The following is a 27,463-nucleotide window of genomic DNA, read 5'->3' on the forward strand; positions in this document are numbered from 1 at the left end:
TGGAGCAGACTATGGTAACGAGGCAGGCTTATTATAGGATGGCCACAGCAGAAACCCATAGCTGTCTGAATTCAGATCAGATCTGAATTACTGTTGTTGTAAGCGACAAGCCATTAAATACCTGAATTGTTGTACTGGTCATTTCTGAAAGTATGCACAGCCTTTGATACTAGGAAATTAATGCACTAAGCTTTGGGAAAGGTTCAGATTCAGAGTTAACCTGGACCCAGCAGTGAATTTTTTTAAAAAATTCTTCTTTAAAAGATTTCAACCTCGAGTCAGCTAGCCCAGTCTGGCTCAAGGGTGAACCCCCAAGCCAAACCAGTTCAATGGTGAACTGGCTCAATGCCCTTTCCCTGCTGAGGGTGGGTGGTCCATTCCAATAAGGTACTATCACGCTCAGCACACTCCCTTGAAGATCATGGCTAATGACTGCCACCCTGCAGACATTCTGATGCCTTGCCCATGGTCTAGTGATGCGAGTGCTACAGAGTTTGCTGGGATGCTCAGTGGACCAGGAAAGGGAAGGGGCTCCCCTGCCCCAACACTAGAGGTTGTGGGGCTACAGTTGGACAAACATCTGCAATGCTAATCACGGTTACAAAAATTAACCTTAGGTTCAACTACCGTCATGTTTGCCGTTTGCTATTATGTGTGAATGCGGTCATCCCCCTCCCCCCCCCGCCACCCCTGACAGTCCAAGTTGGCACCATCTTCTTTGGTTGGGAAGCAGCAGCCTTTGCCTTTTGCTTCATCAGCACATCAGAGAATCTTCTGCATGGGAAACTGTGCTGTGCTTGGGGAAACTAGGTGTGAGGAAGGGGTGAAAGACAAGCTTTACTGCCTGTATCATCTTGCAACAAAGGTTCATTAGACCAGTCCTGTCCCCCAAGTGTCAGACTCAGCGTACTGTTATGTAATCTTGTTACAAAGGGGTTGAAGCTACTTCAGGAGCAAACAGAGGCAGCAAGAGACAGCTCTGCTCTACATACAAAGGACGGGGAGCCATTTTCCCAGGCACAGCACAAGCGTCTGTTTTAGCTGCAGAAAAATGAAGCAGGTGAATGGATGGCCACACAGGTTTGTTACAATAAATATATGTATTATAAATACTGCATAATAATCAATAGAGAATAATAGAAGTGAAAATATACATCAACTGTGGTAGAAAGGTATTACCCTTTAAAACTAAAATAACTAAGATATGCTTAGCTAGCTGGTGCCCACTATATATCGTTTTCTATGTTCATGATTAAGGTCATGTGAAACACGATGTCTCTCAGGAGCTACCTCTGTTAAGGCTGGGGATCTGAGAACTTCCATACTGTTGCCCCATGTGGCAGGCAGCGAAACTTCACCAGCCTTGCCAGAGCATGGGGTTCTCATTCTTTATCTGACCCCCTCCTAGCCATTCTTGTCATTGGATCCTTCAGGGACAGGACTTAACTGTTTCCTGTGTGTTCTCAGGTTTTGCTTCACTTTTAAGATTCCCAGCTTTGTTGTTGATCCTCAGTTTGTCTTCTGTTCTTTATTCCTGTTTGTTTGCTAGCTCAGCTTTGACCCTTTGCCTCAATGTTGACTCCTGGCTTTCTTCCTAATCCTCTTGGTCTTCTATGGGGAATTCCTGATCTCAACTTCAGTCTCTGTTGTAGCCTCTGGTGACCCATGCTGTAGCCTCTGACGCCCATGACCCAGTGCAGGTACTATTACTATTACTATGAAAATTTAGATACGGCTTTTCAAGCTCTCAAAGCAGTTTACATAGATAGATAAGTTGCACTGGTAAATACTAGAATTTATCTGACTCCCCCTCCTCTCTGGGACCCGCTCCTCTCCAGGAATTGTGACCCCCGCCCCTCCTCTCCAGACAACTCTTTCAACCCTTTTCCACTGTGCCGAAAAGGCTCACAATATAAAAAGAAACATAAGGTAGATACCAGCAACAACCGCTAGAAGGATGATGCACTAGGGTTGTATAGGTACAGTTGCTCTCCCCCTAGAAAACCCATTGAGCATGGAGTACCCTATTGAGCAGTTACTTGTGCAGCTGCTTGAAAAGGGAATTGTTTGGTTTTCTGGCAGCTAAACAAATAACTGCTCAATGGGAGGCTGACCAGTTAGTCTGTTTTATGTAGTCTTAATAATGAGCATGGAACATTTATTAATAGGCTATATTTTTTGTATCACTGTTCACTTCTGTTATTATCTATTCATTCTCATGGAATAGTTACAATGCATGCATGTGTTACTATTATGTCCTGCTATTATTTGTTAAGATTTCACAAATTATTTCATTATTTTTATTAAATAAAGGGAACTGCTCTTCTTTTTTCTTAGAGAGGCATTCTCCTTCCTTTTCCCTTTCTTATTTTTCATACTGCTTTAATTTGTCAGGTGGCCAACATATTGGAAATGTTGATCTGTGCATCTGAGCCACTCTCCTGTTCTCTGCTTACTGCAACATGTTGTAAAAACCCAACATGTTCAATAGGAGCATTTTCCCTCCCAAATACATGGCATCTTATATTGATGTTTCTGCTGGAGGAAACTGCAGGCCTGCCTACCTTTTATTGCTACAATATAATTCTATTTCCTTGCTTGATGAGTGATCAAGAACTCTGCAGACCACAGCCGATTAATTTTAGCTGCTATGCTGCTTATTGCATTAATTTTAAATGCCTGTTATCTTTTTTAGCATGTGAAAAACATTGAACATTAGAGATCTATCTCTCTTTTTTTGTTGGCTTACAGATGGCTGCTGCTTCAGTATGAGGCACAGAAAACAGTTTAAGGTTTTTACTGTGAAAACAAACTATTCCTGATTCCCTGAAGAGGTTTTTTTTGTTTATGACTGTATAACTAAGTAAGTATTTGCATTAAGGTAGGAGAAAATGTAAATATACTATTTGTGATGCAAACACTTGAATTATACTGTTTTATAAGATGATGAGATGTTTTTCTCCAGCTCCAGGTAAGTGATGAAATTCAAATCTCATATTGTTCTAGTAAATAAAAACTGGATTTGGCTTAATATGTTCTCCCTTATAGTAAAACTCCCAAAGAGTACTCCAAATCAGAATACCTTTTGTGTATGACAGAAATGAAGAGCTCTTTAAATTTGGTGCCTGTCTAAGCCTGACTATTCAGTTTACAAATAAGTCTAGACCTCTACACTTTATTGTCCCCCAAACAGTATCAATTAAACAATATAAATAATGTGTGGTGCCTGATCCTGTTTGCTGAATCTTAACTATCAAGTTTCAGTTTCACACAGGCATTGGTAATTGGTTTATGCAGTAGGCTGTATACAGTCTCTTGCTTCAGGCCTGTAGCAAAGTTCTCTCTAACATAGGGCTGCACAACGTTGACCTTTCAGCTGTTGGACTATCATCCCCAGTCACAGTGGCTTATAGTCGGGGATGGTGGAAGTTGTAGTCCAACATCTGCAGCAGGGCTGAAGTTGTGCAGCCCTGCTTCTAACAGAAGGGGAGAATCTAAAGGTTCAATTTTTAAGGGGACAAGTAACTTGCTATGCTGAATAATGCTTGTGGTTACTCAGGAGCTCCACCAAGTTTAATGAAACTCAATCCCATGTAAGTGTGCATAGGATTGTGCCCTTAGCACAGTAAAGAATGTTAACACTTTGGTAGGCTGAAATTATTTTGTGAAATAATCTTCATTCATGTAACCTTTCTGCTTCATGATATCATTTTGTAATATTTTGATAACTTGTAAAATTGCAGAAAGAATATGTATGTTGAATTGTCTGTTGCCATTCAAAAACCTGAAACTTCTAAGAAGGCACAACATATTATGCTTGCTGAAAAACAAGAAAGACAAGAACAGAACTTGTTGAAAGTTCAGTTGCTGTGTCAGATGTGCAGGATTTTTTCCTCTGCTTGGTTCCACTGATGTATTCTGCAGAGGCACTTTAACTGTCCTAGCTAGCCTGCATCTACTTCGAATTATGCAGAACACACAGCTACTTAAATGTCACATACTGATTGAGATCTGTCTGCAATCTACAAAGCCATTTCCCTCTGCAGATTATTCAAGTTATGATTATGGGAGAGTGAAATTTCTCTTCAAGATTACATGCATTGCTGTTTCAAGTGGTGAATAATCATCTACTTACTCTACCATATGTGTGATATAAAATTCTAAATGATTGTGCCCATATAAATTATTTCAGATAGCTAAGACGGTACCTTTAGTTGGCTCAATCCTCCTACCACCACTCTTCTGCACCCTCCAATTCATTTTAGTGATGCTTGTTTTCAGGCAATGCTCAATGGCTTCCATCAGGGGCAACTGAAAATATAATAACAATCTATCTATCTATATAGAATTTTCTAAGTCATACCTGTGGCTAATCCCATGTGTGGCAACTCTCGCGAGAGTTCACAAGCAGAAGCACCTGATTGGGCAGTGGGTTTTCCATATGCAGATAGGGAGGAGGAGCCTGTGGAAACAGAAGCACCATGGTGATTGGGCAGTGGGGATTCCATATGCAGAATGGGGGGAGGAGCTTGTGATGGTTAAGGTCAATTGGAATGCAGGAGAAGGAGGCTGCCATTGTGTGAATTAGATGAGGAAACAAGATAACAAGATCTGTTAACTTAGGAAGGGAGAGGGGAGGGGAAGAACGACAAAGGGGGGAAGTGAGTGGAGGAGAAAGAGAGAAAAAGGAAGGAAGAGCAAGGAATAGGACTGAGCCTGTCGGTGACCTGAGGGGAATGAATGGCCATGGAGGTGATGGCAGTGAGGAAGGGCCTGGTCAACCGCTGCTGCTCCTGCTTGGTCAGCTGCTACTGTTTGGGGCTACCAAGGCCATTGGTGGAGGGAGGCAGGCAGGCTAGGGATGGGCCCGGGCCTGTCAGTGGCCTGAGGGGAACGAGTGGCCATGGCAGTGGTGGCAGCAAGGAAGGGCCTGGTCAACCGCTGCTGCTCTTGTGAGGAGGTCTCTGGGGATAGGAGGCTGAAGCTTGGCCAATAGACACCAGCAACCTGCAGCCGTGACCAAGAGGGGTGAGGGGGATGGAGTAAAGGGACGGAGGAGTGACCAAGAGGGGTGAAAGGGATGGAAGCAACTGGATGGAGGTGCAGGAGTGTGGCTCAGGTGAGGGTGGAGAGATTTCTGAGGTGAGGGGGGCTGTGGCAGGGAGTGAGGGGAGCAATCAAGTACTAGCAAGCAGATGCTCTGCGTGGATTAAGCTAGTTTAAATTAAACACTCCAAGTTTCAAGCAACTTCATTATGAAAACAATGAAAAGTGGATCATTAATTCCACTATTTCTCTGTAGGCATTACCATGTAAATACCGATTGGAATCTAAAATGTAATAATCCTTTGGTAGCAATTTAATACCATTTGTGAACTGAGAGTTTTCTAGTTTAATGTATTTCCTGGGTTTTAAAGGAGCCAAAGTGGAGATTTCTCTAGATGTTTTTAGTTCTCTATTAGAGATGAACTTCCTTTATGCAGTAGGATGGAGATAACTTTTATTTATTTTTTAAGACTTGAAAATTTTTTAAGAAGTATCTTTTGCCAAGGTATACCAATCTATTTCTTTTGTCCTACTGTCACCTCTGATCAAAGATAGTAAAAAATGAGATGAATGCACTTGCCATAAGCAACTATCCCTTTTTCAAATGCACTATGCTCAAGTTGGTTTGTGATCCAAAAGGCCTGCATGAGAACTGTGAAGCAAGGGGCATGTGTTGTGTCCTAGTTACAGGGGCGTAACTATAATAGGGCAAGGGGAGACAGTTGTCTGGGGGCCCACTGCCTGGTGGGGGCAGAGGCAATTCACATGACTGACTCCCCCAGCCATGCACCCGCCCGGGCTTTCTTCAGTTGTATTCATCCTCTGAAATTGATGTGAGTGTTAAGACCTGGAGCTACCAGAACAGCATGTCTTTCTCTTGTACCATTAAATGACTTGCATCGTCCACAATTTACAAAACCTTTAAAAAAATAATTTAGGATGATGTTCTATTGTGGCACATAGGAGATAGATAGATAGATAGATAGATAGATAACTTCATGAGCTGAGCTTCAGTGGGGGGGGGGGGTCCATTTTAAAATTTGTGAATGTTCAAGAAGCTATGTGAATCCATTGGGGCTTGCATAGTATTTTGTGGGGAGGCAAATGCACTCTAGCCCAGACCTGTGGGGTGAACTGTGTGTATCGATATATGAAGAGGATGCTTATTTTGCAGGGCTGGGGTATAACAACAAAAAACCAATAAATATTTATATACCGCTTTTCAACACAAGCGGTTTACATAGAGAAATATGCTCATTAGGTCCAGGGTTCAAAATTACCTAGCTATGTACCTCTGAATAGTAGCTGTGTAGCTAGTATCTCTCATTTTCTTGGTTCTAATAAATCCACACCAGCTGGCTTTCCATTCAAAATACTCCAGTTTGTGACCTTATTAAAAACATGGCAGCAAAGCACAGCTTGGCAGGTTCTAACTTGCAAACAGCTAAATTGCTTAATTTATTTACCTACCACAAAATCAAAAACAAAACAGATTGGCAAATCCAGCAGAATGATGTTTAGCTATTCAGGAAGGAAAGATAAGAAATAAATGGTTATTTATAGATCAAGAGCCTGTACTTTGCGGAAAAGTAAGGCCATGAACTCTTCTTCTGTTATAATTACTACATTAATTCTTCTACATGGCTTTACTTTTACTCTTCTGTAATAGTTATTGCCAGATAGCTGCTTAATCAAGTACTTTTAACCTGGAAGGATAAATTGCCAATCCAGTGGATTTATTTGATTGCGGCTTTTAATTCTCATTAGCTGTGAGGTTAAAATCATGCATTTGCTTTCACAAGACCATTCAGCTCTCTTTTGTTTAAGCAAAACCAGGAAAATGAAATGTGTTATATTTGTCAGATTTTGAGCGAAGAGGAAAAGGAGAGAAAGAAGGGAAAAAGCTTCAGTTGCTGCATTAAGGCAAGGTCTAATTATAGTTGAGGAGAGGGAAGATCAATACTACATTGCTGTCTCTTGTTCTTTTTGCTCACAATAGCATTAGATTAGCTCTTAAATAAGAACTATTCTACAGACACAGTATGCCCTCAAGATAAACATTTCATCTCTTCCAGCTTGATTCCAGGCATTCAGGCACCAGTCTGCAACTCCTCTCCTCACCACAGCCCATCCCTGTCTGCATTTTCCTCCCTTAATCTCTTCTGACACTACTACTCACCTCTTCCTTTTCCCTTCTGCACCAGTGTTTCTGAAGGAGATTCTACTAAAAGACTTGAAAGAGGTGCTGGGCTTGTGGTAGGTGACTTCTTGGCATCTCTTTAAACTAGTGTCTTGGACAAACATCCCATCTGTCCAATTGATAGACCACCTTTGTATCCCTTTTACAAAGTCATTTCAGGCCTTCCTGATGCCAGCACGGCAGAGCTGAACAAGGCTAGATAAGGACTGGAGAGGAAAGGAGTTGAAATAATGTACATTCCTAAATACAATGGAATCCTTATATCTGAAAATGAAATAATTTATCTGATAATTTTCTGAATTACAAAGGTGGTTGTTATAAGTGAGTTTATTAACTCCCCTCTGCAAATAGTAATTTTACTGCTTATTTGAAAATAATGTTCTGGGTTTTCTCTGTGTTAAATGGAACGAGGCAGAAGGCTTTGTGAGAGAATATATATTACATATAGATAGAGATTTGTGACCCCAGAATTTAAAATAGGGCTAAAGCCTGGCAAATCTCCCTCCCTCTATTTCAACAATCTTCTGAAAGCAAACAACCAGGTCTGAAAATATTCACCACCTCCTTTTTTAATTATTATTTTAAGAGTGGCAACTGCCACTTTGAAGGAAGCCGTGACAGCATGATCTCACTCTGTTGGCAAGCACTGTGCCAAGGAGGAGGAAGGTACCACATTGCAGGTTGCCTTTTGAAATGCATAGTAGTCACATTCAAGGAGACAGTAATCCACCACACAGTGCCCAGCCTATTTCTGCCCACTCCTGCCAAAGCACTTGACAAGAGAGGGGGTGAATTGCACAGTGCTGAGGATTCCTTGCTTGCTTGCTTTTTCTTCTCAGAAGTTATGCCCTGCCTCTTCTAAAAAATGGTTCAAGGTAGCTAACAATAAGCCAACACACAATAATACAAAAACCATAAATGCTAAATACAATAAACCACTAATATACCATTAAAATAGCACCAGTAACAAGTCTTAGTAATATTTATCACATGAGAAACATTTTTTTATTAAAAACAACAACAACTATTAAAGCAGCACCACCAGCAGCGGCAGCAGCAAAAAATAAAATAAAACCCCAACCTGCCTTTCAATTTAGAACTCAATCACTAGAAGCTTTCCAGAATAGAAATGACTTTACTGCTTACCTAGAATTGGGCAGGAAGGGGACTGGACAATTCTTCTTGGGGAGAGTGTTCCACAGGCTACAGCATTACCACCAAAAGGTTCCCATCTTCCCATGGCTACCCTGTGGGTGGATCTCTATCGGAGAGAAGCCAGAGAGCAGGGCAAAGGTGGCACAAAGTGTTATAGCACCTGATGCAAGGTGCCAAATGCTGCCTTGCTCCTTGCTCTATGCCCCTGGAGGGGGCTAGCCCCCTTTCAAAACTAACCCTCAAAAGCTTTGAAAGAGGTACAGGAGGCGAGGACAGAAGAAGGTGACTTATCTCTTGAACTTCCTTGCAGAGCCATAGTTGGTTCACTAGACAAATCTGGAAAAGGCACTCCTGGCCACAGTATTACCATGCTTGCTCACATCCATGTATGTGACACATGTATGTATCTATGCTTTTGGACTAACTTGGGAGGATTTGCAAGTGTGAATAAGCAACAGGCCATAGTCTAGAGAGGCAAGGCACCCAAGAAAAGGGTTCTATCTATTGTGCTGCATCTACATAACTGATATGGGACTTGGCCTTGATTGCATTCTGGGGTGTGCTTTCCCTGTTTCTCAGGGTAAACCTTTCCTGTGTCAGGAACTCTGACTTCATTAAGAATGCACAGAATTGGGGAGTCACCTTTTCCTAGATAGCATTTTCATCAGTTGGAGGTTTGCATGATGCAATTGTTTCATCTAAACAGAGGGCAATTCTCCTGGCATCAAGTGCTTACCCATGCTTAGTTTGTATAATGAATTTGGTTCACTGGAAGTCAGAGTTTCCTGGGGGCTTGGGGAGGCTTGTCTGATAGCAATACCACCTGAATAAACAGAGGCAGCTCCAGATCCAGAAGCACCCCAAAATAGTGTACTTGATCTTTCAGGGGGAGTGCAACCCTATTTAAGACAGGTCAAATACCCCTAGCCAGATTAGGGGGGGACCCTCCACCAACAACGCCTCTGTCTTGTTATAGGGAGCCCAACACAGTGACCCAGCAAGAATACACCCTCAAGACTCCCCATGGGCAGAGCAACATTGGCCATGGCACTGCAGGGTCCCAGGGAAGCAGAGGAATTGTCTTCCAATTAATTTGATTTGTTTCTGGAATATGGGGAGGAAGGAGGCGAAGTTCCATTAGGTGCTGGACAAGGGGAAGCCCTAGAAAAAAGGAGGTGGCTGGTGAAAGGGAAGGGAATAGATTCAAGGAGGAAGTAAGGGGGCAGGACCAAGAGGGATTTTACCCAGGGTGAGGCTGATAAGTTCTTAGAGAGCTGCCTGGAAGAAGACTCAAGTATGGGAGGGGTACTGCCACTGGTACTATTGGGGCTAGAGGAGAAACAGGATGACAGCAATCCCCTCCCCAACCAACTCTGAGGCCACTGACCCCAGTAAGGAGCAGGGCATGGAGATCCTGACACATGTCTGAATCAAGCTTCCGTTTATTTTCTCTTATCAAGACACAAACTGCCTCTAAGCAGTGATTCAGCAGCTTTAGGACCAGTTCAGATGACCAAGGGCACTGCAGCAGCCCTACATACCATAACATTGGGACCACTGGCATGAACGCACCCACCCCAATGTAACTCAAAGACATTCCAACACAATCTTGACACATTCTATACTCCATTGGTTCCCAACTTGGGTCCCTCCAGGTGTTGCTGAACTACAACTCCCATCATCCCCAGCTATAATTTATTGTGGCTGGGGGTGCTGGGAGTTGTAGTTCAGCAACATCTGGAAGAACCCAGGTCGGGAACCACTGCTTTACTCACATGAGAGGGGTGATCATCTGAATTGCCCTCTACCTACACACACACACACACACACACACACACACACACACACACACACACACACACACACACACACACAGAGTTTAAACAGAAGGAACTACTCTGAAGCTCTGTGACATCCTCCCCAGAAACAGATTGCATTTTTAAGCAAAACAGACAGGAGTGCTGTTATTTTGGAGAATATTTCATTCCCCATGCAACGGTACTTTTAGCTATGCAAAGTTAAATAAACCTCATGAAAAATTGGCACAGTGCTCATTTTAGAGGCAAAACACCAGCAACATCTGGTTCAGTGACTTATGTATGCTTCATGTTAAGCATTCCACTGCAGTCAACGAAATGGAAGATTGTAAATCAGGGTGAGATAAGGCGCTATTGTCAATGCACTACAAATATAGCCTATGTTTTCATCAAGTCACTTTGACAAGAAAATAATAGAACTGAAGCCTGGATTCAGTCAAAAGAATTATGGCTTAATTCTAGACTCTGCTAGTTATTGGGAATTCCATAGATATTTGAGGACAAGTGGATTGCACTCTGTAATGTCCTTCTTAAGCACCATTTACTTACAAGTAAAGCCTACTGTTTTAAATGTAATATACTTTCCAGTAACAATCTGACCTTGTGCACATAAACTCCACTGAATTCAGTGAGATTACTTCAGAAAAACATGTGCCTTGGATTATTTAATATGGGGCATCTTACTGTCCATCAATCAGGTCAAGGAGGCCAGATATCAATCTCATTCCCAAATTGCCCCCAAAGCTCTTAAAGAAAAGAATCTCTCATACATAGTAGTTTGCCCTTGAATTGAGGAGGGATGGTTGACCCATTCCCCAAGCACAACAGTCCTAACAAAAACTACCTCCCCAAGTTGCTCTTTGCTCCAAAACAGAAGCTTTTATCCCAAGATAAATAGTAGTGTTCTGGGACATTTGGTGGGGGGGGTGGTGGTGGCGGCAAGGGTTAGCCACCTTCCATGTCCTGAAATGTTGATCTGAATAGCAGCCCCAGAGCTGCCATTTTTAAAAAAATGGAAGAGCAATTTCATGTATTAGTCTAATTGGACCATTTGATGGCCTAGTTGGCCATCACTTTTGCAACCTTGTCCTATGCATGTTTCCTCAGAAGTCAGTCCCACTGAGGTCAATGGAACTCCCCACAAAGTGTGGATAGGATTGTGTAGTCTCAGTTCCAAATACAGTGCTGAAAAGATACCATCTATTAGGGATGTGCAAATTTAGATACAAATAGCTTTGTTGATTTGGATCTCCATTTTGTGGCTATCTCTCTTGTTCTACATTTTGTGTCCCTGCAAAGAATCTTGAAAATCCCACCCTCCAAGCTTCAGATTGATAACGTACAAGCGTAAAATGATTGGCTAATGAATCCCCCTTGGTTCTTGGTTGGCTTTGTTTCCATTCAAATCTTGTGTTGCCGGGGTAATTGCCGGGGTAATTGCCAGGGTAACTGCCAGCATTGACTAGGGGAAAGGGAGAAGGTGGGGAGGCAGATGGAGGGACTTTCAATTGTACTTAAGGAGGGCTACAGCCATCATTCTGCCTTGTGGGAGAAGAGAGAGGAGGACCCAGAGAAGAGTTGCTTCCTGTTTGCCTGCCTTCCTTGTATTCTGCTGCTATTGCTCCCCACTTGATTGAAGAAAGAAGATTTTTTTTTAACCTCTTTCCTGCTGCTGAGAGAGAAATCACTGCCTGCCTGGTCTGTGGAGAGAGAGGGCCCCTAGGAGTGCCATAGTGGGTTGGGTAGTAGTGGTAGCAGCTACCACCCAAATCTCAAAAGAATTGGGTAAAGAGGTTATATGTGGGGGGGGGGGATTTGTGGATTTGAAGTGGTTTTTCCCCCTTCCATAGGGAATAATGGGATTCCAAGTGGGCTCATTACTCCCATGGGTGGCACCAGGGTGGCCCAAAGTGGGTTGTGGTGTAGTGCACATTGGGTTTTGTTCTTATTTTGGTCTTATTGGTGCAAAATGAATGATGACCAAAGAATCCACTCCAAACTCCTCAGAAATGGAAAATAAGAATAAAACCCAGTACCCCACAGGCTTGTGGTTTGGGGGTTGTTTGGCACCCAATGTGTACTATACCACAACCCACTCTGGGACATCCTGGCACCACCCACAGGGAGTAATGGGGCCACTTGGAATCTCCTCACTATATAGACCCCTGATTTTACTCCAGCAAAGCAGAAGGCTATATTGCTTCACTGCCTGGGCCCTGAAGGCTAAAGAATATATAATCATTTGCCCTTTCCTCACAATTTGGAGCAAGGGGGCAATCATAAAATTGATTGCTGGGAAATTTAGGACCAGCAAACGGAAGTATTTTTTCACACAATGCATAACCCAACTTGTGGAACAAGATGTGGTGATAGCCAACAACCTGGAAGGCTTTAAGAGGGGTTTGGATAACTTCATGGAGGGGAGGTCTATCAACGGCTACTAGCCAGAGGGCTAAAGGCTAGGGTTGTGCGTTTTGTCTTTTTTTCTGTTTTGTTTTTGGCTCGAATCCGAAATACCCCCGTTTTGTTCTTTGTTTGAAACCAGGCAATCCGAAACACCCCAATTTTGTTCTTTGTTCGAAATTGCAAAATCCGAATCCAAAATGTTTTGTATTTTTAAAAAATGGCCCCAGGGAAAAACTAGTGTGTGAGGGTGGTAGTGCCCAATGGGTGGAAACTACCACCCAAATTTCAGAGGAATTGGGCAAAGGGCTGGGTTTTGGTGATTTTTTGAATTATAGGATTTTTCCCTTAGGGAAGAATTGAGGTTTTAGCAAAAGTGTAGCTTCATGTTGGGGGGAAAGGGATGGCCCAGAGCAGAGTAGGGTGGGTGGCAGTGCCCAGTGGGGGCAAGGAAGCTGCCAGAATTATTTCAAAGGAATTGGGCAGAAGGCTGGTTTTTAAAGATGTAATGGAGTTTGCATGTCTGTAAAGTTCTTCCCCATAGGGAATGATGGACCTCCATAATTCCTGCCCCATAACTGCACTTGGGGGGCACCAGGGTGGCCCAGAGTGAGTGGTGGTGTAGACCACATAGGGTGTCAACCACCCGCATGGGTTGCTATCCCATGGGGCACTGGGTTCTGTTGTTTCTGAGATGTTTTGAGTGTAGATTCAGATTCTCTGGTAGCATATGAGAGTGGATTCATGGTTTGTCATTGAAAATCTCATATGCTACCAGAGAATTTACACTCAGAACACCTCAGAAACAACAGAACCCAGCACCCCATGGGTTAGCAACCCATGGAGGCGGTTTGCACCCTATGTGCACCACCACCACTCACTCCCGGCCCCCCCAGTGCCCCCCCAGGTGGAGTTATGGGTCTGCTGAAACCTCCATTATTCCCTGGGGGGGGAACCTTAAAGAAGTGTAAACTTCCAACAATTCCTAAGAAATCAGCCCTTTGCCCTATTCCTTTGGAATCTGGGTTGTGGCAGGCACCCCTTGGGGCACTGGCACTCAACCCACTGTTTTGCCCCTCAGGCCCCCTTTCTGCCCCGAATCTGCCCCAAAGACATTTCAACTTCAGAAATTCTTTAAAAATCAGCCCTTTTCCCAATTCCTTTGGAATCTGGGTGGCAGCAGGCACCCATTGGGGCACTACCACCTGAACCACTCTTCTGCCCCTAAAGCCCCCTTTCTGCCCCCAATCCACCCCAAATAACATCAACATCATACATCAACAATAGCAAGCTTTGGAAAAAATCAGGCAGATTTCCAAAGGTCATGCACATCCACATCCACCCCCCCCCCGCCCAAAATGCAATTGATCTACACACAACAGTGTGAAACAACAACAATGAAATGCACACTGGCCAATGAGGGTAAAATTTACCCTTAAATTTGCTTAAAAGGAATAAGGAGGCAATTGCCAGCAGATCAGCCCATGCTTTCGCTGGCCAATCTGCGGGCTGGAAGGGCTGGAAATTCAAACAGATGTCAAAACTGAAAATGGAGGCTGAAGGAGAAAGACTTTCTGCGATTGCAAAATGGAGTTCCAAAACAGCCAAAACAACAAAACATTTTGTATCCGAAACAGGGACGTTTTGTTTTGGCTACAAAATTTTCTGTTTTGAGCATTGGGTGTTTTGTTTGGGCTACAAAACAGCCGAAATGGCCTGTTTTGTTCACAAAACATTTTGTATCCGAAACAAAACGCACATCCCTACTATAGGCCATCTCCAGCCTCAAAGGCAGGATGCCTCTGAGTACCAGTTGCAGGGGAGTAACAGCGGGAGAAAATGTATGCCTGCAACTCCTGCCTGTAGGCTCCCAGTGGCATCTGGTGGGCTACTGTGTGAAACAGGATGCTGGACTAGATGGGCCTTCTTGGGCCTGATCCAGCAGGGCTGTTCTTATGTTTTGTGTTTACAAGGGAGGCAGTTATAAAGGTTTTCTGCAAATGTGCATATATAGCTTTACTGTCCTCTGTGTTCATAGTAGTTTATCAGTATAGCTACAGGAAAGTCAAGAGAACTGAGAAGGGGGATTTATAGAGCTCAAGTGGCAACCAGTTCAATGTGTGCAACCCTTTCGCATGCCTTTGAGGCTGGTAACCACACGATAAGTAGTTCAGGGGCTCAGGAGCCTAGGAGGGAGCTCACGGAAACCATGAGAAGTGCAGAGCTCGCCATGCAGCTCCTTGAATTCTGACCAACCAATTCAAGCAGTTCCTGGCAAGGTCTTAGGCCTGCCTCCAGATTTCAGAGGACTCCCAGCAAACTAGCCTACATGGGTCTCCGCCTATCAAGATACTGGGGGGGGGGGCAGGGCGGGAGACAGAGAATATCTTTAGCTACAGGTAAGTGCTCCCCCTGCCACCACTTGGCATTCCAAGCAGACAATGAGCCTTGCATGGCAGCCACTTGAGGGGTCATCTTGGCAAAAACTTGCTGTGCTGACCAGTGTTCCTGTAGTAGGGGACAGCAATTATTGACTACATCTTGTTGACTACAACTCCCATCATCCCTGCAATGGCCTTTGGTTGGGGATGATGGGAGTTGTAGTCAACAACATCTGGGAATCCCTGTTTACAGGGAACGCTGGTGCTGACCTTTCAAATGGTTACCAAGCAGGCCTTTGATCTTTCTGGGTTGACTGTCTGGGCAATTCAGTCTGTTCTCCCTCTGCACCCACTGACCAGCTGACAAATTCTCTTTTAACTGGAGATACGAAGCACTGAACCTGGGATTTTCTACACATGAAGCATGGACTACCACAGCTATGAGGTAGCCTGATGACTAACCATCCCAGTTACCATTTTAAGAGATGATTATTAAATATTTCTCTGCTCAGTGTGTGAATGGAACATAAACAGCTAATGTGATTATTCTTCACTCCTGTTGCCTCACATATCATCAGTAGATGCCAACAGCACCACCTGTCTCCCCTGTGAAGTTGCCAAATAATCCCTTTGTGATACCTCACAGGGTATATTAAAATTATCTGCCACACTGCAAATGGAATATTTAGGGAACAATGCTAATTAGATTGAATGTTAATATTCAAGTCAATCACACAAGAAATACTGCTTTGGATAGATACTTTATCCCCTTCACAGGCATTTGATTGAAACAAGCATAACTGAAATTTTTCAGGAGCTGCCATAAAATTGGAACCTGTTCCACCCACAAAACCAAGACAATCCTGCCTGTAGGGTTTTTAATTCAGTTTGAATTTGTTACCATGAAGTCTAAAAACTAAAAATTTGTGCTTTTGAAACACTCTAGCCTCAATATTTGCCTCAGAGACTAGCAGGCAAATCGCTCCTTTAATGGGTTTCTTTTACATTCTTTGGATTGTTGAGTAGAATCCATTTTTCAGCTCAAACGTTTGATTACTAAAGAAAATAATGGTAAAAATAATTACTGAATTTTACAAGACTTCAAATTTCATTTAATAGTAATTTCATGTAATAATTTCATTTATTTTTAGATTTTTAAATTGTTTAAAGTTTTTTGTATATGTTTTTAAACTTGTTTTATGCTATTGTTAACCGCCCAGAGATGAAAGTTTTGGGCGGTGTACAAATTTGATAAATAGTTAAATAAATATTGTGCCTTAATGCTCTAAAATGTCTGAGCTGGATTCTATTCTGAGTTTAAATTTGCAAATCCTTCAATACCTCTCAAGTTTTAAATTGATGACATGACTAAGCAAATATGGCAACGTGTTTGCTGCTAAAGGTTTTCATCAGGAATTGGAATATAATTTTTCCAGAACCCACTGAGTTATAACTAGTGCCTATTGTTTCCCAAATGGGCTGTTACACACATGACTAAAATTTCCTTATATTTCTATAGCTGACATTCATTTCTACCAGAAGCAATTTTTCAGTAGGAAATATTATCAAACTTAACTGTGTCATTCTAGCGCTCCTATACATTTGTTCATATTTTTCATTACTCTTCTGGATGCCATCACATTCATTTCTAAAATACTGGATACATTTTCTTTATACTTTTTACTCCTTTTATGATACTTTTCAGTGCAGTTAGTATCAACCCGTCATTTTTTAATGGATTTCACGGAAATGCTGTGAATTAAACTTAAGCTTTTAGAAGCAGTTTGTTGTACAACTTTCATCTCATTCCATCACCACCATCAACAAAGAATAAATGACAAAATCCAGCCATAGTTAAGCACTTTTTAAGTTCCATTCATTTCAGTTAAGAATATGTTTAACTCATCCAGAGAAATCTCTGAAACTTTGAGACATCAGTGCTTAAAGAGTTCAGTGTTAACAGGATTATTATTGATATGAATGAATGATAAAATATCCAAAACTGTTCTTTGCTTTTTAAATAAACCTATTTAAGATGTATTTCAGTGGTGTTCCATCTGGCTAATAGTAGTAAACAATGGTTTCCTGGGCAACCTGGCCCGGTCGTGCATAGACTGAGCAAGTTCCATAAGGAATGATAGAGTGCATGGGAAAGCAAATGCACTAAATGTCTTGAATGTACCAAGAAGGATATGTAGACCAGTATATAGATACTACATACTAAGGATGTAGATACTTAGGCAGATCTGGCCACAGTTACCCATGCCTTGGTCACATCACGGCTGAATTACTGTAATGTGCTCTACGTGGGGCAGCCCTTGAAGAATATCCGGAAACTGCAGCTAGTACAAAATGAGGCAGCTAGGGTTTTATCTGGAACTGCCCATTGGGAGCCTATCACACCCATTTTGAAAGAGCTGTATTGGCTACCAGTTTGTTTCCGGGTCCAATTCAAAGTGCTGGTTTTGACCTTTAAAGCCCTTAACGGTTTGGGCCTGGGATACCTGACGATCTGCCTGCTCCCAAGGGTTGCTCCCGCTTGACGAGGTCATCTGAGGGGGCTCTGCTCTGGGTGCCAACAAAGAGGGAGGCTCGGCTGTCGTGCACGCAGGACAAGGCCTTCTCTGTTGCTGCCCCCAGGCTCTGGAATGTTCTCCCAGTGGCTATTCGCTCCTCGGTCTCCATCAAAGTTTTTAGAAAGCATGTTAAATCTTGGCTTTTTACCCAGGCTTTTATGTGATTGTCTCGACTGCTGCTGCTTTGTATTTTGTACAGTTTTTATGCTTGTATTTTAAATCTTTTAAATCAGATTTGTTTTATATTTTAGCTTAATATTTTATTTGTGTCATTTTAATAGTCTTGTTTTTAGTTTTTGTGTAAACCACCTTGGGATTGTCTTAATGAAAGGCAGCATACAAATTTAACAATAAAATAAATAAATAAATACTTAGTGACAAAGCCACCTAATGGCACAGTGGGGAAATGACTTGAATAGCAAGCTAGAGGTTGCTGGTTCAAATCCCCACTGGTATGTTTCCCAGACTATGTTTAAAGATTTAAACTGTTTAATTGTTTTTATCTCATGCAATTGTTTTAACATTTTTATTCTGTGAAATTTTCTTAATTGTTTTTACTCTGTTTTACATTTCTTGTTTTAAATTGTGTACACCACCTAGAGATACACATATCAGGTGGTATATAAATATGATATATAAATAATCTGCATGGCATTGCTTTCAATGGGATGAGCATTCAAATATGCATCCTGATCCATATTCTGGTTATACTAGTCACATATAAACACCTTTTAAAGCCAGCTGAATCAGGGCAATCAACTTGAATAGAACAGGATTTCCAGATGAGAATGAAAACATATATACATTTCTCCTGAATAGCTAATACAGCCTACTCTTACATAAAAATTTAGAGCCAATTTGAAAAATATGGTACATACTCTGAGGTCCTGAAATAAATTTTAGCTATGATTTTAAAACTAAAGTGATCAATAACTCTTTTAGATCAAGCCTTTATTATTTTCAAAAATATATTACAATTGGTTTTTCCTGACAGCATACCTCCATATGGTACTCAAAAGAGCTATAGGTGAAATTTTGCCATTATTTTAAAACATTATATCTATAAAGGAATAGCATTTTAGACTGACCACACCGCACCTGAGAATATTTGATGGTTTCACAGAACTGTGGACATGTCTGAAATGGTTCCTATATCCCTGAACACTGTAGCCTCATATATCAGATACTGGTGTGATCCATGCAGTTTACAAAAAATGTCCTAGTATCTCTTAGTAATACCAGTCTGAATGGCAGAAGGTTTAGGATTAAGGTTCCAGAACAAAATTTCAGTTAAGTATTGGAAGTTGGCCTGAAATAAAGGATATTGCTTAAGCTGTATAGATGTATGAAAATAAGACTCTGATATTCTGAAATTAGGAAGAGGCCCACATAAAGATAAAATTCTTAAAACAGGGACACTGTGGAACCTCACTTGGGATTAATTATGGTGCAATACTACAAACAATTCATGTGAAACTCAAGAATGCTGTTCATAATATTTATATGCACGTTCACCAGAACGACTCATAAAACGCTTTCATTTCTAACACAACTAGAAAAAGGATGCTCCTAAACAGACTATATGTTGAATGAACATCACTGTGAGCTGGCATTTCCTGTACAATGCAATGCAGTACAGTAAAATACCAAATTACTGAAATAATAATACCAAAGATACAGAAGATAATTTGCCAAAATTAGAAATAAAAACAGAAAAACGGGGATCACAAATTATGACAAAAAACAAACCTGGAAATAAGTGATCAAAAGACCTCTAAAACCAAGAGGAACAATGGTTGAATGAAATTTAAAAAAAAAAGTGAATAATTCTGCTAAGTGTAATGTCCTAATGTCACAGGTAACCATACAGACTACTCATGATGAATGTTATAGCTGTTCTCCCTTAATTACTCTCCAGTAGTACATATATATATATATACAGGGGTGTATCTAGGGTAGGGCAGGCAGGGCACATGCCCCGGGCGCCACTTGAAGGGGGCACCATTTTTAAAAAATTTAAAAGTGGCTGCTGAAAACAAAATGGCCACCGTGCATGCTCAAATGGCCTCTGTGAGGCCCTAAGCCATGCCAGGCCTCACAGAGGCCATTTGAGCATGCGTGGTGGCCATTTTGTTTTCAGTGGCCATTTAATTTTTTTTTTAAAAAAAATGGCCACCTCACATGCTCAAATGATGCCTGTGAGGCCCTAGAGGCCAGCGGAGGGAGGGGGAACCTCTGCCGACCCCCCACGGCCTTTAGGAAGCCTCCCAAAGGGACTACAGTTAAAAATATTTTTAAAAAAATTTAATATAAGTCACTGTACACATATTCAGTTTGGCACTATGTACAGAGAATCAGCATTCCCTGTCCAGCATCTTTTGGTCTGGCTACATCCACTGCTAAATAGTTTTTGAAATATTAAAAGATTAACGAGCTTGACTTGTATTTTTTAAGCTGATATTATGGTAAAGTTATCTGAAAGATGGGCGTCAGATGTTTGGACAGGGGGCGCAATTTCAGTGCTTGCCCTAGGTGCTATTTTCTTTAGATATGCCTCTGTATATATAATTGAAAGTAATGGATATTCATACAAAAATGACTGACAATGGTATCCAATATAGATGCAAAATCTGCTGCAGACCATAGAAACTATGACCAATACTATGACAAACTGGTTCTGTAAGCATGCAAGATTCTCACAAAGCAGCATGGGTTTATACCTCTTCTCATTTGTGAATTGCTCATAGGAACAGTCTGAAGAAAGGTTGAAACGGTCGTTACTGTTCCTCTTTACCATCAATACCACAGTTCCTGCTTTCTACTGAGACATGATCCAGCTTGGCAAGCACATTGACTTTGTTGTCTTTTAGACTATACCATGCTGTTTGCATGACAATTTGTTACCTGTAAAGACTTTGGATTACTATCTTCATTCAGACTATTTATTTATTTATTTATTTATTAGATTCATATACCGCCCTTCCAAAACGGCTCAGGGCGGTTCACAACATGATAAAAACAATTAAAATCAATTAAAATCAAACTATTAAAACACTATAAAACTAATAAAACAGCTAAAAGCCCTGGAAATCAGGGCAACAATTTAAAACAGTTTAAAACAATTAATCATTTAAAACTCTGGAAGGCCAGGCCAAATAAGTACGTTTTAAGGGCTCTCTTGAAGGACAGCAATGATCTCAAATTACGAATTTCTGCCAGGAGTGCATTCCATAGCCCAGGAGCAGCTACAGAGAAGGCCCACCTCTGCGTTGCCACCAGACGAACTGGTGGCAGCTGGAGAAGGACCTCCAGTTATTTGATTCTCTTATCACATACTCATTGCATTGCTATAGGTCTTTGGACCTACATGTTCTAATTTGCACAATTGGACAGTTTGTCATAGTATTGGTCATAGTCTCTATCATCTGCAGCAGATTTTGCACCTATATTGGATACCATTGATTTGTCAGTCATTTTTGTATGAATATCCATTACTTTCAATTATATATATGTACTACTGGAGAGTAATTAAGGGAGAACAGCTGTAACATTCATCATGAGTAGTCTGTATGGTTATCTGTGACATTAGGATGTTACACTTAGCAGAATTATTCACTGGTTTTTTTTATTTCATTCAACCATTGTTCCTCTTGGTTTTAGAGGTTTTTTGATCACTTATTTCCAAAATTAGAAATAAGTCATGCCTTACTTTGTAATGAGCGACATACAGCAGTGGAATATATCTTTATCTGTATCTATAATTCCTGTTTGGCCTACAGCTGCAATAAAAGAACTGACTGACCATAACTCCAAGTGACCTGGGGAACTGCAGCTGGCCATGCATTGCCACAGTGCAAGTGAAAGAAAAGAAATCCCTCCTTAAAAATTCTTAAAATTATTACTAAAGGACCTGAATATTATTTTCTGTACAAGATTTGAGAGGTTGTTTGCCTGTTCTGTATTGCTGTTGCTATTTTATTCCACTATGAATTATTCTGTTTGTATCTCTCTGTGTGAGTAGAAAGAACGATCTCACCAAAGAGAGAATTATAAGCAAAAGTCTTTTCTCTCATAGCCTTTGGACTCCAGAATATTTTCCTCCTTTCCTAAGAGTAACTGCAATACGAGTGAGCAGTGTAGCAGCTGAGCTGTACAAATGCATTTTAATGAGAAAAGATCTTAGATATGCCCAGCAATAGAAACCGGTGTGTGGATTATTTTATCAGAAGAAACCATTTTCTTAATATAACAATGATTTTATATACCAAAGCTAATCATGCTGAACTGGAAAATCCATCTGTTTTAAAACCAATTTAGATTTTGGAGTTAATGCAACCTAATTCTGCCCCAGATAAGGGTTATAGCTCCATTACACATATTCCCCAAAGAATGGTGGCCTGCACTCCATAAGGTATTTTTTGAAAGATGCAATACCTCAGAACTGTCTCATTTTACCAATACTAGAATAAAATTAATTATGGAAACAATAGAGCTTAGGTCTGGGTTACCTTAGAGAGCGTCTTCTTCTGCATGATACCCCATCGCACGTTGAGGTCATCCAGAGAGGTCTGTCTCCAGTTACCACTGGCAAGTCTGGTGGCAACTCGGAACCACGCCTTCTCTGTTGTTGTTCCTAGCCTGTGGAATGCACGCCCAGCAGATATCCATAGTTTGGGCTGCTTGTTGGCCTTCAAGAGAGCCCTAAAAACCTACTTGTTTGGCCTGGCCTCCCAAAGTTTTTAAATCATTCTTAAGTAGTTGAATTGGTTTTAAATGGCTTTGAGCTGTTTTATATTTGTTTTTATATTGTTTTAAGCAGTTTGTTTTAAATGGTGTGGATTTTTTTTACTTCTTGTGCACTGCCCAGAGGTTTTGGATGGAGAGGTATAAAAATGTAATAAATAAATAAATAAATAATAAACAAATAAGAAGTGACAAAATGTTAAAATTCTTTCCAAAATTATCTTCATAGTCTTACTGGGATGAGAAGTTTCATTCCTACTGCTTAAGGACTTTTATAGTGCTTAATAATATTGCACAATTATGTACAATATAACTGAACAAAAGATCTCAGAAATCTTCACATGTAGTGGTTAGATGGAACAAAAAATAGGTTGCTTACCTGTAACAAGTAATCTTTCTGGTGATCCATGTTCACTCACACGCTGGGTTCTGTTCCTGTGCAGTAATCTTCGCAGGAGAATTCAAAGCTCCTTGAGGTATTCTTCACCAAACTGTCCATGTGGCGCAACCATTGTTTTCTGCAGGAGAGCGCCATTTTCCTCAGTTCCTGTTCAGCCTCTGCAGTGAGTGAAAAATGTCCAAAAATAGAGTCAGGTAAGTCACTATAACCATGGTAGTATCCTAGTAGTGGGGTAGGCCAGGCAGGTGTTGTGAGTGAACATGGATCACCAGAAAGACCATGTGTTACAGGTAAGCAACCTGTTTGTTTCTGAAGTCATCCATGTTCCCTCACAACCTGCATGATTAATAAGCTCACCAAGATGGAGGTAGAAGTTAGGATACAGGACAGAGTAAATGAAAATCAGAGACCACCTTAGGGGTGAAGGAAGGGTCCTTCTGGAGAACAACCTCGTCTGGGTAGAATGTTGTGTATGGAGAATCAGCACGAACAGCTATCAGTTAGCTGACAAGTTGTGATGAAGTTATGGCAACAAGAAAGGCCATTTCAGAGACAAGGATTTAAGGCTAGTGGAGAGGATAGGTTCAAAGGGGTGAGAGGTTCAAAGGGGTGAGAGGTTCAAAGGGGTGAGAGAGAATAAAACCAACTGTCCATCAGATCTTTCTGTTCTTAATGGGTCTGAAACATTCTGACCTATCAAATACATCTATCAAGGTGCATCTTGCCATCCCTTTCTGGGATGGGCATTCAGTTCTTCCCCACCCTGATTGTAAGTGGTTCCTCAAAGGTACAAACAACTTCTTTCCTCTTATCCAAGAACCCATGGAGCCTTGGAGCCTCTTAAACAGGAAAGGGCAGGAGTCCTCCTGGATGCAATATAAATAAAGTAGAAGTAGAAGCAGCAGGGGTATCCCAACAGACCTTACCAGAGTTAGCAAGGACCAGGATCATAGGCAAAGCAGTGGGCTGGGCAGCCAAAGTAGTTGCCACAAAATACTAGGTCATTAACTTCTGGCATTGGTGCCTTTAGTTCTAGGCCCAAAGCCTATGTCATTACTGTAACCTGAACACAGTAGGTCCATATCTCTTCTGTAGGTGAACTGGCAACAGTTTCATCAGGTGAAGGATACAAAGGGTTTTCAGTTTGAACCAAATTCCCTTCAGACAATGGGCTGGAGTTATACTCCCCTTCAGAAAGATCCTTTCACTGAGGTGACTTTGCAGGAACCAGAGGCTGATGTGTTATCTTTACATCAGGATCTGTCAGGTGACTAGGAGCAGGTGATGTGAGTTTTCCTTTACCCACAGGCTCTGAAGTTGTTTTCAGGCATTTGAAGAGAGATGTCTGAGCAGGCAAGGAAAAAGGATGCTGACCTTTCACAATATTGGACTCGAGAAAAACTTTCAGTTTCATTGTCGGGCACAGAAGAGATGTCAGGGTAATGATGGTCAAAGTTAGCACCAAGTTTGGAGAAGCTCGTGATGTTGACACATCCAATGTCAAGGGCAAAGCTCCCTTGTAAGACCCTTGTGTGGTAGATGGTGAAGGGGTATGAGGTGACACCTTAGACATCAATGTTGTAGAAGGCGTCAACTTTGTCAATGTTGAAGAGGTGGAGGAAGTCCAGCGATGCTTAGGACTTGATCGCTTAGTGCCCAGAGATCTATAGTGTTCGCATTTATGTTTCTTGTGGCAGTGGCATTGAGTGTTGACATCAACCACCATTGGTTTCTTGAAAGTCAGAGTCTACATGATCCTTATGAAAAGGGGCTCGAGGAGAAGACATAATGGCTGATGCCGAAGCCACCTTCAATCCCGGAGAATGGTGAACAGCCAAATCCGAATTTTCTCCCTGTCCCCACAAACAGTTTTCAGTCAACACTGATGCCATTAATGTTGACGGCCCTGGATAATTTGGCATAGGTGTTGGTTACTGAAGAGTGGTCATTCTGAAGCAAAGTTCACCGCTCTTCTTAGTTTGCCAAGAAAAAGCCAAACAAATTCTACAGGCTTTGACATTGTGCCTTTCTCCCAAACAAACTGAATACTTGTCGTGTTTATCTGATGAGGGTAAAGTACACCCACAGGAGGTACGCTTTTAAAAGGTTTTTCGATTGTCCATTAGAGCAACAAATGGCAAGATGAAAGAGAGAAGCCATGAAATAAACCATGGTCAAAAGTCGAAATCACCAGGAAGACAAAGCCAGAGGGAAAACTGAAAAGTCCAAAAAACAGTCCAACAAACCATGCTGAATAAAGCTGAGGGATAGTGCAGAGAATCCTTCCCTATGTGAGCAGCATGGCAGCCACGAAGGAACTGAGGTGAATGGTGATCTTCTGTCAAAAATAATGGTCGTGCCCTTTGCACGACTCAGCAGAGCCGAAGCTTCAAGGAGCTTTGAATTCTTCCACAAGGATTACGGCACAGCAGCAGAACCCATGTTGTGAGGGAATGTGGGTCACCACAAAGATCATTGGTTCCTTTTTATAATGATTGGGATGGGCTCAGTTAAAGTTCTTTACTAGCCCTTGTTCCTCTGATGTCCTGGCCCTCTGGCTAATCTTTATTGGCCAAAACCCAAGGAGGCAATTGCTTTATTAGTTTGTAAAAACAATGGATGGGTTCAGATTACCTTCAGAAAGTAAGGTGGAGGGAACTGGAGGTCCCCAGGCGGCATGCACTCCTGGCACAAGCCAGAACCTTCAGCCATTTCTTTGTCAAGTTGATAATGTTGGGTTTCCTCCACCACCTGACATTCTCTACCCAACTTCAAATGTTGTTTACAGATGAAAAGTGAATATCAGGTGACAGAAGGAACAGGTTTGTATGACACAGAACTGGCCAGAAGTACCAGCTGACAATGGGAGCGCATACTCCCCAGGAACCCCAGGTAGCCTCCACCTTACTTTCTGCAGATCATCTGAAACCATCTAATGGCTGACCACCAGATTAATGCTAACTGGTGGTTACTAAAGGACATGACTATTGAGGGTCACAAAGACATATTTCTATTAGCACAGTGAGCTTCAGAGGGAAGGAAAGTAGCTAAAATCTCCTCTCCCTTATAGCACCTTCACAGCATTAGTCTTGATGTCAGCCAGTCCAATTTCTTGTCACACCTAATTAGTTCTGAGTACAACACACTCTGCTCAGAGGCCACTGTTTCTTTTCAAAACAGTGCTAGTCACTTATCTCTTGCATAAAAAGCTTCTTTTCCTTTCAAAATAAAAGAGCACTTGTGTGATTGTCCTAGTCTCTAGAATTATGCCTAAAAGGTCCATCTAGGAACATAGGAATCTGCCATATACCATTGGTCCATCTTGTTCAGTATTGTCTGGCAATACTCACACTGGCAGCTGCTTCTCAGCCCTATCTTCAAGGTGCCAGGGAGGGAACTTGGAACCTTCTGCATGCAAGCATAGAGATGCTCATCCAAGAGCAGTCCCATCCCCTGAGTGGACTATATTACAGTGCTCACACACATGGTCTCCTATCCAAATGCAAACCAGGGCATTAATCTGCTTAGTAAAGGGGACAATTCATGCTTGCTACCACAAGACCAGCTCTCCTCCCATAAACATATTTGGACAGGTTGATGCCCAGGTTTCCCGCTTCTGATACTCTTGTCTTTAATCATGCTAAGTATGTAAACCACTTTGGTTGGAAAGCGGTATATTTGTTGTATTCGTTTAATCATGCTGTGAAGCATTTTCACCTTCTTGCTTCAGGCCTGACATCGGTTACTTCTGGATTTTGAAGGCTTACAAATGCCAAAGAGAAACCGGATCTAGGAAGGCATCTCTTTCATTACTGGAGGATGTCCCAATGTGCTGTTGGGGCACATTAATCATGTGAGGGAGGAGTTCATCTGAATGGCCCTTCTATATATGCCCCAAAACCTTGTTCAGACAGGACTTTGGAGTGTGTGTTGAGGGGCGATTCAGATGAACACCCTCCCATGTGACTAAGCAATGTCCTGAGAGTGCATTAGAACAGTCTTATGTGATGTCAGGGCAAGCATGCTCTTGGTACATCCCTAACGTGGTGTAGTGGTTAGAGTGCTGGACTAGGACTGGGGAGACCCAAGTTCAAATCCCCATTCAGCCATGAAACTAGCTGGGTGACTCTGGGCCAGTCACTTCTCTCTCAGCCTAACCTACTTCACAGGGTTGTTGTGAAAGAGAAACTTAAGTATGTAGTACACCGCTCTGGGCTCCTTGGAGGAAGAGCAGGATATAAATGTAATAACAACAACAACAACAACAACAACAACCTTATCACATGTGTCATATAGTGCTCATCCAAACCAGTCCTCTGGTGTTCTTGGTTTTCAAACTGGGAATGAAAGACAGGCATTACAGTGTTGATGTGTTTGATCACATGATTATATCTAATCCTAATCACAAATGTAGTTCATGATATTAATATTTTTCTAAACAGATATTGTGTGTTATCCAAGCCTGAAGGCATGAAGACCTACTGGAGTTCATCAATTTTTTAAAAACATAGTGGCTGACATGATGGGGAAAATTACTTAAAGTAGTCCTATTGAAATAAAAATGTTATTTCCATTGTACTGCTTTGAGTAATTTTCCTCATCATGTCATCCAGTAAATATAAAATAGTTACAATCTATAAATCATAAAATCAACCTTGAAGACAATGTATGGAACACAAAATACAGGTTACTCTTTAAGATAGTTATTACTGCGTGAATGATAGTCTAAATAGATCAATGGT

At 41.6% G+C, this 27,463-nt stretch overlaps 1 long non-coding RNA gene across 6 annotated transcripts in view; it reads left to right on the forward strand.

Moving 5' to 3' along the window:
- Positions 1-27,463, forward strand: part of LOC128324278 (uncharacterized) — a 37,684-nt gene that overhangs the window by 4,119 nt on the left and 6,102 nt on the right. For 3 of the 6 annotated variants that reach the window (XR_008306764.1, XR_008306762.1, XR_008306766.1), the window contains 5 exons: positions 934-1,080; positions 1,550-1,700; positions 2,752-2,863; positions 7,122-7,302; positions 21,358-22,455. This is a non-coding gene — a long non-coding RNA (uncharacterized LOC128324278). Of the gene's footprint in view, positions 1-933; positions 1,081-1,549; positions 1,701-2,751; positions 2,864-7,121; positions 7,303-7,396; positions 7,538-21,357; positions 22,456-27,463 lie in introns of those variants that run through there. The other 3 variants (XR_008306765.1, XR_008306763.1, XR_008306767.1) reach the window with 3 other exon arrangements.

The sequence above is a fragment of the Hemicordylus capensis genome, chromosome 4 (genome assembly GCF_027244095.1).
Source record: "Hemicordylus capensis ecotype Gifberg chromosome 4, rHemCap1.1.pri, whole genome shotgun sequence".
NCBI classification, from domain to species: Eukaryota; Metazoa; Chordata; class Lepidosauria; order Squamata; family Cordylidae; genus Hemicordylus; species Hemicordylus capensis.